At 36.4% G+C, this 17,141-nt stretch overlaps 1 protein-coding gene across 22 annotated transcripts in view; it reads right to left on the bottom strand.

The window, feature by feature from the left end:
* Nucleotides 1–17,141, bottom strand: part of CAMK2D (calcium/calmodulin dependent protein kinase II delta) — a 323,815-nt gene that overhangs the window by 178,464 nt on the left and 128,210 nt on the right. The window lies entirely within an intron of this gene.

Here is a 17,141-nt window from a genome sequence, read left to right as displayed (position 1 = left end):
GTCTGACCTTAATCTGATGGATCTTCCTCTGTATCTAAGGAATCTCTTCCCCCTACCTGCTCTTAAAAGTTCATCTAAAATTATGATTCATCAGACTCACAATACAGTGCCTCAAGATCCTTCTAGATTCATTGATCTCAGGAGGTGTTCTTTCTACCTCTAGGACATGAACGCTCGTTCCATTCCCCAGACTGGGAAAATTTCACCCAGAATTTGTTCAACTATATCTTCTAGTCTTCTCTCTTCCTCCACCCGCTCAGGGATGCCAATAATTCCAACCGGAATGTATCATGGCATTATTTCCCCAATTCTGTTCTCATGGCTTCTAAGCAGTTTATTCCATGCCTCCTCCTGATCCTTTTTCTCTATCAGTTTGTCCTCTAGATCACTAATTCTATCTTCTGCCTCCAATACCCTAGATGTTAGAGTATTTAGATTAGATTGGATCTCATTGATAGCATTTTTAACTTCTTCCCAGACACCTTTCACTTCTGCCCTTAGAGATTCTATGTTGTCACTTATGGTTCTCTCCAACCTAGCCATTGCCTGGATAACTGTTACCCTGGATCATATATCAGGGCTCAAACAATACCAAAAGATTGAGATTATTCCCTGCATATTTCTCAGACCACAATGCTTTGAAACTGGAACTCAACCACAAGAAAATGTATGAAAGGAATTTAAACACTTGGAAGCTACAGACCACCATGCTTAAGAATGTTTCGATCAACCAGGAAATCAAAGAAGAATGTAAACAACTTATGGAAACCAAAGAGAATGAAGACACTTTGGTCTAAAACCTATGGGATACGGCAAAGGCGGTCCTAAGGAGGAAATACATAGCCATCCAGACCTCCCTCAAAAAAACTGAAAAATCCAGAATACACCAGCTCTCTTTACACTTAAAGAACTGGAGAATTAACAACAAATTCAGCCAACCCCACACACAGGAAGGGAAATAATTAAGATTAGAGCAGAGATCAATGAGATAGAAACTAGAGATAGAGTAGAACACAGGAACAAAACTAGAAGCTGTTTTTTTTTGAAAGAATCAATAAGATCGATAAACCACTGGCCAAACTAATCCAAAAGAAAAGAGAGAGGACCCAAATTAATAAAATTATGAATGAAAAACGAGAGATCATGACTAACACCAAGGAAATAGAAAGAATCATCAGAAATTATTATTGATGGTTATATGCCAATAAGTTAAGCAACCTAGACAAAATGGATGCATTCCTGAAAACCTATAAACTTCCAAAACTGAACCAGGAAGAAATTGAAAACCTGAATATCTAGTCATGAGATAGAAGCAGTGATCAAAAACCTCCCAAAAAACAAGAGCCCAGGACCAGATGGATTCCCTGGAGAATTCTGCCAAACATTCAAAGAAGAAATAATACCCATTCTCCTGAAGCTGTTTCAAGAAATAGAAACAGAAGGAAAACTTCCAGACTCTTTTTATGAAGCCAGCATTACCCTGATCCCAAAACCAGGCAAAGACCCCACCAAAAAGGAGAATTTGAGACCAATATCCCTGATGAATATGGATGCCAAGATTCTCAAGAAGATCCTAGTTAATAGGATCCAACAGTACGTTAAAAAGATTATCTATGACCAGGTGGGATTTATCCATGGGATGCAAGGATGGTTCAACATTCACAAATGAATCAATGTGATCGAACAAATCAATAAGAGAAGAGAGAAGAACCACATCGTCCTCTCAAATGATGCAGGAAAAGCATTTGACAAGATACAGCACCCGTTCCTGATTAAAATGTTCCAAAGTATAGGGATACAGGGAACATTCCGCAACTTCATAAAATCTGTCTATGAAAAACCCGCAGCAAATATCACCCTCAATGGGGAAAAGCTGACAGCCTTCCTTTTGAGATCAGGAAAATGACAAGGATGTCTACTCTGGCCATTGCTGTTCAACATAGTACTAGAAGTCCTAGCAACAGCAACCAGACAACAAAAAGAAATAAAAGGTATTCAAATTGGCAAAGAAGTTGTCAAATGCTCTCTCTTTGCAGACGACATGATCCTTTATATGGAAAACCCAAAAGACTCCATGCCTAAACTACTAGAATTCATACAGCAATTCAGTAATATGGCAGGATGCAAAATCAATGTACAGAAATCAGTTGCTTTCTTAGACACTAACAATGAAAATATAGAAAGGGAAATTAGAGAATTTATTCCATTTACTATAGCACCAGGAATCATAAGATACCTGGGAATAAACCTAACCAAAAAGGTAAAGAATCTGTACTCGAGGAACTACAGAACACTCATGAAAGAAATTGAAGAAGACACAAAAAGATGGAAGACCATTCCATGCTCTTGGATTGGAAGAATAAACATTGTTACAATGTCTATACTGCCTAGAGCCATCTATACTTTTAATGCCATCCCGATCAAAATTCCACCAGTATTTTTCAAAGAGCTGGAACAAACAATCCTAAAATTTGTATGGAACCAGAAGAGACCCCGAATTGCTAAGGAAATGTTGAAAGAGAAAAACAAAACTGGGGGGATCACATTGCCTTATTTCAAGCTTTACTACAAAGCTGTGATCACCAAGACTGCATGGTATGGACACAAAAACAGACAAATAGACGAGTAGAACAGAGGAGAGAGCCCAGATATGGACCCTCAACTCTATGGTCAAATAATCTTCAACAAGTCAGGAAAAAATATACAGTGGAAAAAAGTCGGTCTCTTCAATAAATGGTGCTGGGAAAATTGGACAGCTATGTGTAGAAGAATGAAACTCGACCACTCTCTTACACCAGACACAAAGAAAAACTCGAAATGGATAAAAGACCTCAATGTGAGGCAGGAATCTATCAAAACCCTAGAGAAGAACATAGGCAGTAACCTCCCCGACATTGGCCAAAGCAACTTCTTTCAAGATATGTCTCTAAAGGCAAAGGAAACAAAAGTGAAAATAAACTTTTGGGACTTCAGCAAGATGAAAAGCTTCTGCACAGCACAAGAAACAGTTAATAAAACAAAGAAGCAACCCACAGAATGGGAGAAGATATTTGCAAATGACACTACAGACAAAGGGCTGATTTCCAAGATCTATAAATAACTCCTCAAACTCAACACACACAAAACAGATAATAACATCAAAAAATGGGCATAAGACACCAACAGACACTTCTTCAGAGAAGACATAAAAATCACTAACTGACACATGAAAAAATGTTCATCATCATTAGCCACTGGGGAGATTCAAATCAAAACCATACTGAGATGCTACCTTATACCAGTTAGAATGGCCAAAATCAATAAGAGAATAAACAACAAGGGTTGGAGAGGATGTGGGAACCCTTTTATACTGTTGGTGGGAATGCAAGTTGGTGCAGCCATTTTGGAAAACAGTATGGAGATTCCTTAAGAAATTAAAAATAGAGCTTCTCTATGACCCTGCAATTGCATTACTGGGTATTTGCTCCAAAGATACAGATGTAGTGAAAAGAGGGGCCATCTGTATCCCAATGTTCATAGCAGCAATGGCCATAGTTGCCAAACTGTGGAAAGAACCAAGATGCCCTTCAACGGACGAATGGCTAAAGAAGATATGGTCCATATACACAATGGTCCATATACACAATTACACCTCCATCAGAAAAGATGAATACTCAACTTTTGTATCAATATGAATGGAACTGGAAGAGATTATGCTGAGTGAAATAAGTCAGGGAGAGTGAGTCAATTATCATATAGTTTCACTTTTGTGAAGCATAAGGAATAGTACGGAGGACATTGAGAGATGGAGAGAAGTGAGTTGGGGGAAATCGCAGAGGGAGACAAACCATGAGAAACTGTGGACTCTGAGAAACAAACTGAGGGTTTTGGGGTGGGGGGTGGAGCACTGGGTGAGCCTGGTGGTGGGTATTATGAAGGGCACGTATTGCACTGGGTGTAGTGCATAAACAATGAATTTTGGAACACGGAAAAAAAATAAAAATTTTTTTTAAAACTAAATTTTGTATCAAAAATTTATTTGTATAAAAATATTTATTTATTTGTATAAAAATATTGTGTGAAATAAAATCTTTCACACTTATGGTTGTCACTAAGCACTTATTGGTGGATGTATAATAGTTGGGTTTCAGCAAATAAACAGCCTAAGGAAGAACAGAAATACTTCACTGAATATGGAATCTTTAGTTCAGACCCTAACTACCAATAGCTTGCTCTTCAATCTTGGCAAAGTACAGAATGGATGTGGGCCTCCATTCCTCATATGTAAATTGGCGGGCTGGAGTTAGATGGGTCTTGGCTATCTGCTTCATCTAAAACTGCACCAGCACCAAACTTTAAGCAACATTTCTTATAAAATTGATTATACAAATAAAGAGTAAATATTTTCCACAGGGATCGTTAATTTTTTTAAAATAATAGGCTATATTCTATCTATGAATAAGGCAATAAATGATCACTTGGAAGTTATCCAGTATTTCTTTTTGATCATTCATTGCCATATTATGCTCTCTTCAAAGCTAAAGGAAGTAGAAAAAAATGTCTTTCCAATAAATATGCTATTAATTTTAAGTAGAAATATGTTCCCTTAAAAGCAAAAGTAAATATGATTCTTCCAATTCAAATCATTTTTTTCCCATGATTTTTTTTCCCTATAACAAACTTCAGACTGCTGAAAACAGTAATTTCTCATTATTTTTGGTAGTTATGCTCTACAAAGTCACAAAGGATGCTGCATTAGTAAATACTGAACCAATGCTTATGGGAAAAATACAGGGTTAGCTGCCTGCAAACCTCCAGTCACAACATTTTGTCAATTTATCAATGCATAATTTTGCTTTATATTTGTTTCTGGTTAAAGAAGCCTTATTTAAATTAATCTATATTGCTGACTCATTAATGATGAACTCACAGCCAACAGTGCTATACCTCATGTCTGAAGAAAGCTTTGCTACAAAACATCTAACATGTGTTTTTCTGCAAAAGGCACATCACAACCGTTCTGAGCTTAGAAAATAAACAGGACTTCGGCACTATGCTTGGGGACCATTCTAAAAAGAAAAATTACCAAGAAAAAGCACAAAAATATGGCATTAAATAGTGAAAAAGACACTTGCTTCAAGTATGAGAGCTGACGTAAGACAACAGACTGTGACCTTGTCAGACCTCAGCTGGGAATGCCATGCACATCAGGTGATCCAACTTTTTGCTGCTCTGCACATGTCTGTGAATGTCCAAGAATGATTACAAAAGTGCCCCAGGTGCTGATGGGATTATAAATAAATTTAAGTAATCAAGTGCATTTGCAAATATGGAAGCTGCAAATAATGAGGAATATATAGTCATGAAGTTTCAACTGACCATGGCTCTTAGGTCAGTTGCTCTTTAGCACTACTATCAAGTATCAAGTATTATTAATAAACACAAATACTTAATTGTAGATGAGGAACTCAAACCTATGTGGTTAATCATTTATAAAGTAAAAATATATCAGTTATCATCTGATCAATTTTATAATCTTACCTTTTTCCAGATACAATCTTCCTAAATACTTAATACTTTATGTATAACCATAAACATTATTTAAAGAACGCCTATATATGATGACAGTGTGTTAGACACTACACAGCAAATTATGCTGCAGTTTATAAGGTGGGCTTCCATTCAGGAAAGAAAATAAAAAAGAAAGAAAAAAGGAGTAAGAGATACAGTCTCATTAATTTTAAAAAGCCATCTTTAAATTAAAATGAACTATGATTAACACTAATGTGAAAATTATACTTAAATATGAGCATTAAATCAGAAGTCTAGGTGACCTTCCTTCTGGATTCCTGCCATGGAACAGTAAAGTGTGAATAGAGTTCGATATCTATCACCTTCTCTGATTCTCTCAAAGGACTTTCTTTCCTCCTACAAAGCTTCTGGGTGTTCAAATTATTCCTCATTTCACAAAATATTTGGGGCCCTCTGGCAAGAGCAAGAATAGAAAAGAGAGGTAATTAAGATGAAAGCAATGGTTTCTATTTGGTAAAAGTGAATTCCTTTTTTAAAAATTATTTTCATTTTTTAAGAGCAATAAAATCTTAGAAAAATATCAGTTCAGTTTCATATTGGGAAACTTAGAATTCTTAGTATCTCCTAAAGAAAAAAGTTTTCAACTAGGTTGAAGGTTTGCCTGAACAATCTTAAGAACTGAAAAAAAAAACAAAAAACAAAAAACAAAAAAAAAAAACAGCTGTACCTGTTCCTCTTGCTTTGAGCTTCCAGCAATTCAAAGTAAAACTGCACCCAACAATGTCAATTACAGGTGAAAGAACATTTCCACAAACTTGAAAAATTACTTACTTCTAGAACTGGACAAAACAAAACCTAAACAGTAAAACAACAACAACAACAACAAAAACCATGAATGAATCACACACTGGATTTAAGGAACTAACCTGTTTTATTTCAAACGTATTCTTTCAACTGCATAATTCATTAAACATATACAAAAATAATGAAGAAGAAACTATGCTAAGTGCCAGACTGAAGAGAACTACCCAGTGGGCTGAAACTCAAAAATCTTTTATAAACTGCTGATGTAACTGAATGATATGAATAATTAAGTTTGCATCAGAAATTCCTAGGGTCACAATTTCTGTGTGACCAATTATGACATAATTAATTTTAAAAACCAAAAATGGACTCAAAAGAATTTTAATAATTTTTTTAAGAAAAGATATATGGCATCAACTGACTAAATGTAAGCTTTTGGTCTTTTTAACTTTCTCAGTAAGAAACAACTCTCAGTAGAAATTATATTCTATATAGCATATATGTAAAAATACATACACATACATAAAACCAAAAAAATGTTACACAAAATGATACTTAACCTTACTACATGTAAGGCATTTTGATATCTTTTATTAAATCTTTATTTCATTACATCTAGCAGTAATGGGTCATGATATACAGTTCAAACCAACACCTGACAACAGTATTTGTCCTATGTCTCCCAGCTCAGGGTCGCTGTGCTAGTAGTGAATTGATTTAATAATAAAAAAGATTCCACGTCTTCTTAATTTCTTTAGATAATAATATATGCCATATAATTTTACTCCCATCAATTGGATTATATTCTTAGTAAAAAATAAAGGATAGAAAAATAAATTCTCCATCCTGCCATTTTCCTTTAATAGTTCTCAAATCCAAATACCCTCAGCAAGACTTATACAAAGGAAATGATGCATAATTTGCAAAATTTAAAAAGCTCTTCAGTGAACATTTAGGATATTGACTAAAAAGAACAATCTAATTTAGCAGATGATGAATCAGGTCCATATTATTCATAGACCAGGCAATCTAGACATAAATCCAACACTTTACCTAAGTTTATCTTTATCTTCCTATTCACATCTAATTCAAGTCACTGTACTAAATATCCATTTGTTGAACAGCAAAAAAAATGTTATTTTCAATGTGAGAAATATTTACATAGAAATGCCACTAAATCTGCCACCATTAATATCAATAATGTACAACTGCCAATGCCTCCAGGATAAATGTCAATTTTGTGTCAAAAATTGGATATTATGTAACTGCTAGTGTCTCAAACCAGAGCAATACACTAGCATACTCACTAACAAAATAGAATGTCCATGCAAAACCTGATTCCTGACAATGATTAATACCCAATTTACATATGGTAAAATTTGTGGGATGGACACTCCTAGGTAACGTGACTGCATACTAGCTGCAAAGGAGGCTGAAAATTTGATTTCTGATTTCTAAGTTAGTAAAATGGGACTCAAAATGTGATTTCCCAACTTTAGAAAGACTACTTAAAAAAATCATAGGTGGGGCGCCTGGGTGGCTCAGTGGGTTAAGCCGCTGCCTTCAGCTCAGGTTATGATCTCAGGGTCCTGGGATCGAGTCCCGCATTGGTCTCTCTGCTCGGCAGGGAGCCTGCTTCCCTCTCTCTCTCTCTGCCTGCCTCTCCATCTACTTGTGATTTCTCTCTGTCAAATAAATACATAAAATCTAAAAAAAAAAAAAAAATCATAGGTTGTGGCAATTCCATGACACCTAAGAGGACAGGCATGTGCTTAGGGTGGTGGAACAGGGCCTTGGGGACAGGGACAGGGATAGGGCCAAGACTTGGCCGAAGGAGTAGTCTCAGTTTGCCTGGCCACTGTGTGCAGAACGGAGGCAAAGAGTCCAGTAGAGGAGCCAAAGTCACCTGTGGATCAGTCATAGTGGTGGTGTGGGCCAGGTTGGTGGTGATGCAGCTTAAGTGGGGAGGCAACTTAGGAAGCATAATTTGAGCATGGAACAGCCAAGACCTGCTAATGGACTGGACTAGGCACTGGGCAGGGAAAGTGAACAGCTGGAGGTAACTGTGAGGTCAGGGCCCAAGCCACTAAATGATTTTCTCTCAGGAACTCTGGCATAGTAAGTTACAGAATAACTATAGTTGTATCTCAGAGGTATTGTGGGTTCAGTTTCAAACCACCATAATAAAGCAAATATTGCAATAAAGTGAGTCAAATGATTTTTGTTTCCCAGTGCATATAAAAATTATGCTTGCACTAAACTAGAGTTCAAGTGTTCAACAGCATTATATCCAAAGATGGACATAACTTAATTAAAAAATGTTTTATTCCTAAAAAATGCTAACCATCATCTGAGCTTTCAGCAACTTGGAGTCACTGATCACAGATCACCATAACAAATAAAATAAAATGAAGAGGTTTGAAATACTGTGAAAATTACCAAAGTGTGACATAGAGACATAAAGTGAGCAAACACTGTTCAAAAAAGGGTACCAAGAGGGCGCCTGGGTGGCTCAGAGGGTTAAGCCTCTGCCTTCGGCTCGGGTCGTGATCTCAGGGTCCTGGGATCGAGTCCCACATCGGGCTCTCTGCTCAGCAGGGAGCCTTCTTCCTCCTCTCTCTCTCTCTGCCTGCCTCTCTACCTGCTTGAGATCTCTGTCTGTCAAATAAATAAATAAAATCTTTAAAAAAAAAAAAAGGGTACCAAGAGACTTGTTTTGATGCAGGGTTTTCACAAACCTTCAATTTGCAACAAAGCAAAACAAACAAAACAAAAAATGCAGTATCTGAGAAGACCATAATGCAAAGAACAATAAAATGAATTATGTCCGTATGGTAGTAAACATTTATTATCCAATGAAACCTTATTGATATAAATAGAGAAGATCCTGAGCAATTGAAAACCTTTCCCAAATTCAAATCCATGAAGTGCATATCAAGGTTCTTGTAGCTTCCCTGTCATTCTTGAAGTTAAGGGTCTTCATGTTTCCCTCTGGTTTTCAAATCTTTACCTCTGCTATCAACTTCAGTGTTAACACCAATGGAACATAAAACAGGACTCATTTCCAAATAGAGACATAACTCTTAGAGCAAAAAAGAGAATAATCTCTCATCCATTATTCTGTCCTCTGTGTTATCATGAGCATTCCAGCTCCCTGACTTAATTTGCAATAATAAATTGATTCACACAAGGACAGGTTCAAATCATAAAAGTATAACTTCAAAACATTTTCAGAAAACTTTTGAAAATAGTCAACCAAATGCATTTCCTCCCACCAAAAAAATTTTAAAAAATTAAAAAAAATCAAAGGAGATAGAGCTAATAGAAGTACACCTATGACTTTCAGGTCATCAACTTGCCACAGTGTAACACATGATATGGTCACTAAATGGTACCTGTCCTGCTGGGTCTTGGTTTAAAAGTCTATAGAGATAGGAGGCAGTCCAATATGGTGACACAGGAAGATTCTAAACTCACCTCCTACCACAGACACACTGAATCAATAGCTACAGAAGGAAAAATTCCCTTTGAAAAGATCTGAAAACTAGCTAAACAGCTCTTTCCATCAAACAAGAAATGGGCCACATCAAAGCAGGTAGGAGAGGCTGAGATGTAGTCTCACCATAAACCCCACCTCCCACATGTCAACACATAATTAGGAGGAAACTCACAATTCAAAACTTCCCCCTGAGGAGTGAAGTGTTCATACTCCAAACGTCAGACACCCTAGCTCTTACAACCAGCACCTGGAAGAAGAGCCTTCAAAATATCTGGCTCTGAAAACCAACAGGATTTGAGTCAATGAGAGCCAAAGGGCTGTAGCAAACTGAGAGACTCCTCTTAAAGGGCAGACTCATTTTCTCTAGGGCCCAGCACAAAGTTAGCAGTTTAAAAAACACCCAGAAATTATGTGAAGAAAATTAATTTGCTAATTTTTAAAGCATCCTCTGGTAGGGTAGGGGCCTGTTGGGATTCTCCCTGGGCACAGAGGTGCTGATGGGTGCCATTTTTTGCACTCTCCTTTCACCTTGCTAAAGCCAGTGGGAAGTGGGCACATTTTTAAATTCATGAAGAATGCCGTATTTAGACTCCAATTGGCAGACACTGTCTTTGCATTCTTCCCCTGCCTTGCTAAAGCCAGTGGGAACCATACTTGCACCTCCCTCTGCCTTCCTACAGCCAATGGGCAACATTCTTGTGGTTTATCTCTTCCTTTCACAGGTGGCAGGAGCCTACCACACTCTGAATGTCAGTCCTTTAGAGGAGAGCTTTTAGACACAACTGATGGGGTTTTTTTGTTGTTGTTCTTTTGTGTGTTTTTGTTTTGTTTTACTTATTATTATTTTTTTTAACTGTGGTGCCTGATTTTTCATATCAGCAGCCTATGGGACACCCCTTGAGCACCTGGCTCGGGAGCACATGGGCTTACATTCTTGGATCTTATAATTCTATAACAACAGGAGACTTTCCTTGGCAAACTTCTAGCCCCAGGGCACTGCATAGATAGCATACTGAAACACACCCCAGTCTTTCTGAGAAAAAGGCCTTTGTGAGTTCCTAGTAGCTTTGGCCTTGGGGTAAACTCCTTGTCTTGCAATCTGAGAGGCCTCCTAGAGGCCCTGAAAGTGCTCTCAGGAAACAGAAACCAACCAGTACATGCTGTCTTTGTATTCTCCTTCTACCTCACTGTAGCTCCCTGGTAACTCCCAAGAAGGAGTTTATATGCTTGTCTAGAGCCCCAACTTTTGTAACTATTGCTGGGGATGACTCCAGATCACCTGGTCTGGAAGCCATAATGGTTTACAATTGTTTTCTCACAGGACTATATATATTTGCATACTTTGTAAGTTGCTGCCTAAAATCCTAGCTTCTCATCAACCTGAAATTAGGTGCAGACTGCGATCTCTTCTACTGGGACACAGACAAGTCTTGGCACAACCTCAACAACTGAGAGGTATTAAAAATAAAATAGGCTGCTATGATAATCACAGAGGTTGAGAATCAACCAAGAGTTAAAGCAAGGTTGAACAGTAAGGTTCATATCCTACACAAGGCCCCTCCTACAAGTCAGAAAGAGATAGCTTTTTCACCAAAAACATAACACAAATGGTCATAAAAAATAAGGAAACAAAAAAATATGTTGCAAATGAAAGAACAAGATAAAACCTCAGGAAAAAAACTCAGTGAAATGAAGATAAGTCATTTATCTGATAAAACATTCAAAGTAATGGTCATAAAAACGCTCATCAAATATGGGAGAAAACTGAATAAATACAGTGATAACTTCATTAATAGAGATAGAAAATATAAGAAAGTACCAAATAGAAGCCAGAGTTGAACAATAACAATAATTGTACAGAAAAACTCACTAGAGGGGTTCAATTATAGATTACACAATTAGAAGAAAGGATCAGTTAACTTGAAGACAAGACAGTGTAACTCACTCCATGAGAACAGTAAACAATCACAATGATGATGAAAAAGGTGAAAACAGCTTAAGGGACTCATGAAACAACATCAAGTGAATCAACATTCACATTATATGGATCCCAGAAGGAGAAGAGAAAAAAGGGGCAGAAGACTTGTTTGAAGAAATAATGGCTGAAAATTTCCCAACCTGGAGAAGGAAACAGACATCTAGATCCAGAAAGCCCAGAGAGATCCAAATAACTTACAACCAAAGAAACCCACACTAAGGCACATTAAAACTAAAATATCAAAATTAAAGACAAAGTAAGAATTAAAAGCTGAAAGAGAAAAACAATGAGTAGAGAATAAGATAACAAGCCCATCAGAAGATTTTTTTTGCCAGAAATTTTACAGGTCAGAGAAGAGTGGCATGTTATATTCCAAGTGATCAAGCAAAAAATTCCAACCAAGAATAATTTACCCAGCAATGTTTTCATTCAGAATTGAAGGAGAGCTAGTTTTCTAAATAAGCAAAAGCTAAAGGAATTATACATCACTGCTAAACCAGCTGCTAACAAGAAATGTTAAAGGGACTTCCTTAAGAGGAAAAGAAAGAGTGCTAATTAGTAACATTAAAACATAAACTAGAAATATCATTGCTAAAGGTACATATACAGTTAAGGTAGTACACTAAACACTTATAAAGTGAATCTGAAGGTTAAAAGACAAAAGTAGTAAAAATAATAGCTACAATAATTAGTTAAAGGATATGCAAGATAAAAAGATGTAAAATATGACACCAAAAACATGAGTTGTGGGTGAGTGGAGGAGTGAATGTAGACCTTTAGAATGTATTCAAATTTAAGTTATTATCAACTTACAATAGACTGTTATAAATCTCGATTGTTAGATATAAGCCTCATGGTCATCAAAAAAATGCAAAAACTTATGGTAAGTACACAAAAAATGAAAAAATGAAAAAGGGATCTAAGCATACCACTGAAGAAAGTCATCAAACCACAAAAGAAAAGAGCAAGATAGGAAGAAAGACACAGACAAATATCAAAAGTGAAGGGATGGAAAGAGATGTTCCATGCAAATAGAAACCAAAGAAAAGCCAGGATAGTTTGTTTATATCAGACAAAATAGACCTTAAACCAAAGATTGTAATAAAAGACAAAGAAGGGCATAACAAAATGATAAAGTGGCCAATCCAACAAGAGGACATAATGTTTGTAAATATTTAAGCACCCAACATAGAAGCACCTAAATATATAAAACAAATATTAACAGATACAAGGGGAAATAGAGAGTAATACAACAGTAGGGGACTGTAATACCTCACTTACAACAATGCAGAGATTATCCAGACAGAAAATCAGTAAGGAAATATTGTCCTTAAATGACACATTAAGCCAGATGGATTTAATAGATATATACAAAACATTTCATCCCAAAACAGCAGAATACACATTATTCTCAAGTGCACATGGAACATTCTCCAGAGTAAGTCATATGTTAGACCACAAGACAAGTCATAACAAAAGTAAGACTTAAATTTTATCAAGCATGCTTTTTGACCCATAATGGCTTAAACTAAAAATCAATTACAAGAACAAAGGGAAAAATCACAAACATGTGGAGATTAAACACCATGTAACTGAATAACAAATAAATCAATGAAGAATCAAAGGACAAAACAAAAAATGTATTGAGACAAATTAAAATGGAAATACAATATACCAGAATTTATGGGGTACAACAAAAACATTTCCAAGAAGGAAGTTCATAGCAACTCAGGCCTACCTCAAAAAACAAGAAAAATTTCAAATAAACAATCTAACTTTATACCTCAAAGAAACTAGAAAGTAAGAAACAAATGAAGCCCAAAGTTAGAAGAAAGAAGGAAATAAATATCAGAGCAGAAAAAAATACAGCAGAGACTAAAAAGACAATACAGAAGATCAATGAAATTAAGAGCTGGTTCTTTGAAACGATAAATCAAATTGACAAGATTTTGGCTAGACTCACCAAGAAAAAAAGAGACCTCAAATACATAAAATCAGAAATGAAAGAGAAGGGGAGACATTTTAAGTGATACCATAAAAATACAAAGGATCATTAGAGACTACTAAAAACAATCATATACCAACAAGATATATGGGAAAACTAGAATAAATTGGACAACCTAGAATAAATTCTTAGAAATATATAATCTTTCAAGACTAAATCATGAAGAAAGAGAAAATATGAATAAACTAATTACTAGAAAGTAGAATGAATCAGTAACCAAAAAACTCCCAACAAAAGTTCAGGACCAGATAACTTCACTGATGAAGGCTACTAAACATTCAAAGAATAGGTAACACCAATCCTTTTCAAGCTCTTCTTAAAAAAATAAAAAACATTTTGTTTCCAAATTAATTTTACAAGACCAGCATTACCCGATACCAAAAGGAGACAAAGATCCCACAAGAAAAGAAAATTATAGGCCAATATCCTTGATGAACATTGATGAAGAAAAATCTTCAACAAAATATTAACCAAATTCAACAACACATTAAAAGGATAATATATGGACACAAAGATAAATTCGAAATGGATAAAAGACCTCAACATGAGACAGGAATCCATCAAAATCATAGAGAACATAGGCAGTAACCTCTTCGATAACAGCCACAGCAACTTCTTTCAAGATATGTCTCCAAAGGCAAAGGAAACAAAAGTGAAAATGAACTTTTGGGACTTCATCAAGATCAAAAGCTTCTGCACAGCAAAGGAAACAGTCAACAAAACAAAGAGGCAACCCACGGAATGGGAGAAGATATTTGCAAATGACAGTACAGACAAAAGGTTGATATCCAGGATCTATAAAGAACTCCTCAAACTCAACACACACGAAACAGGCAATCATATCAAAAAATGGGCAGAAGATATGAACAGACACTTCTCCAATGAAGACATACAAATGACTATCAGACACATGAAAAAATGTTCATCATTACTAGCCCTCGGGGAGATTAAAATTAAAACCACATTGAGATATCACCTTACACCAGTTAGAATGGCCAAAATTAACAAGACAGGAAACAACATGTGTTGGAAGGGATGTGGAGAAAGGGGAACCCTCTTACACTGTTGGTGGGAATGCAAGTTGGTGCAGCCTCTCTGGAGAACAGTGTAGAGATTCCTCAAGAAATTAAAAATAGAACTTCCCTATGACCCTGCAATTGCACTACTGGGTATTTACCCCAAAGATACAGACATCGTGAAAAGAAGGGCCATCTGTACCCCCATGTTTATAGCAGCAATGGCCACAGTAGCCAAACTATGGAAAGAACCAAGATGCCCTTCAACAGATGAATGTATAAGGAAGATGTGGTCCATTTACACTATGGAGTATTATGCCTCCATCAGAAAGGATGAATACCCAACTTTTGTAGCAACATGGACGGGACTCGAAGAGATTATGCTGAATGAAATAAGTCAAGCAGAGAGAGTCAATTATCATATGGTTTCACTTATTTGTGGAGAATAACAAATAGCATGGAAGACAGGGGGAGTTAGAGCAGAGAAGGGAGTTGGGGTAAATTGGAAGGGGAGGTGAATCATGAGAGACTATGGACTCTGAAAAACAATCTGAGGGGTTTGAAGTGGCGGGGGCATGGGAGGTTGGGGTACCAGGTGGTGGGTAGTATAGAGGGCACGGATTGCATGGAGCACTGGGTGTGGTGAAAAAATAATGAATACTGTTATGCTGAAAATAAATATATTAATAAAAAACAAAACAAAACAAAAGGCTGAATAATGCACAGAAAAAAAAATAAGTTAGGCAAGGAAAAACAAATACCTTATGATCCCACTTATATGTTGAATTTAAAAAACAAAATGAAACAAAATCCAGTTCATAGATATAGAGAACAAACTGGTGGTTGCCAGAAGGGAGGGACTATGGGGTGGGTAAAACGGAAGAAGGGGATCAAAGGTACAAACTCCCAGTTTAAGTCATGGGGATGTAACACACAGCATGGTGATTGTGGTTACAAATACTGATTGTACATTTGAACTTGCTATGAGATTTAATATTAAATTTAATATTAGGGCGCCTGGGTGGCTCAGTGGGTTAAGCCGCTGCCTTCGGCTCAGGTTATGATCTCAGGGTCCTGGGATCGAGTCCCGCATCGGGCTTTCTGCTCAGCAGGGAGTCTGCTTCCCTCTCTCTCTCTCTGCCTGCCTCTCAGTCTACTTGTGATTTCTCTCTGTCAAATAAATAAATAAAATCTTTAAATAAAAAATTTAATATTAAAAGTCCTCCTAAGAAAAAAAATTATAAAAATTAAGTCTATAGACACTGAAAAATGTTTTTAGGAAGAAACAGAATATAATCTGAGCAATTCAGGCTCCAAAACTTAAGTTCTTCTCAGCTTCAACTGGAAAGTGGCAAGAATGGCACACAATCTCCAAGTACTATAGTAGCATGAAGTAATGTTCAGTGCATATATTCCTAGGATATCTATACCTCGGCATAAAAGGTCATTCATATGGTAGCTTGTTTCCTACAGCCATCTGTTCTAAATGGAGTAATAGTTTCTTTCTCTTGCAAAGATCAAAGTCAGGAAATCTGGCCACTATATAGACTATATAGTAAATTGTATTGAAGACTGTATTAGGAATTTTATAAGCGAATCAATTTAAAGAAACTAAATGTAGACATTAAAAGGTATCCTATGTCAACAGTTTTCATTGATTTTAAGAGTGTACATATAGAAAATTGCATTCTTTAAGGGTTATCTATTTACTCATTTGTTTCACTGCCAATTTGGGGGCAGAGCAATAATGAAAAGGTAATTCTCACTGCATGTAGGTTTTATTTCCACACAAAGCCTACTTCAGCATAGTCACCACCTTTACTTACTTCTCTTCAGATGGCTACTTTGAAAGGATATGATTAAAATAGCCTAACAGAAAACACAATCAATGTGTGGAGGGCAAAAACAGTAGCATCGACTGCAACAGGATACCAGTCCAATACCAGCAAAGCTCCAAACAATGTCATTTGTAAATCAATTAAAAACTGCATTTACAGAAATCAGAAATTCATTCAGTTTACCAAACATAATCAAATTACACTTACAGGGGGAATTAATGTCACAGTATATTTGGTCATTACTGCAGCTATCCTTTCAGCAGGATAAACAAAATAATCCCAGGCCTCCAGAGCCATCATGGAGTGAGAGAGCACAGAGGCAAGTGTGGGCTCTGGACACAGAACACCTGGCATGCAGTCCCAGCTTGGCCACCTGCTAGGTAACTATGCAAGGTGCTTCATATACCTTGCCTCTTTACTTCATTTGTAGAAATGAACACAATACTGTATCTAAACTCAGAGGGTTACTATGACGATTAAAAAAGATAAT

Source organism: Mustela putorius, unplaced genomic scaffold, assembly GCF_011764305.1.
Source record: "Mustela putorius furo isolate JIRA1106 unplaced genomic scaffold, ASM1176430v1.1 tig00000868_pilon_pilon_pilon, whole genome shotgun sequence".
In the NCBI taxonomy this organism is placed as follows: domain Eukaryota; kingdom Metazoa; phylum Chordata; class Mammalia; order Carnivora; family Mustelidae; genus Mustela; species Mustela putorius.
Note: the sequence above shows the minus strand (reverse complement) of the source record. Positions and strands in the feature narration are given on the sequence as shown.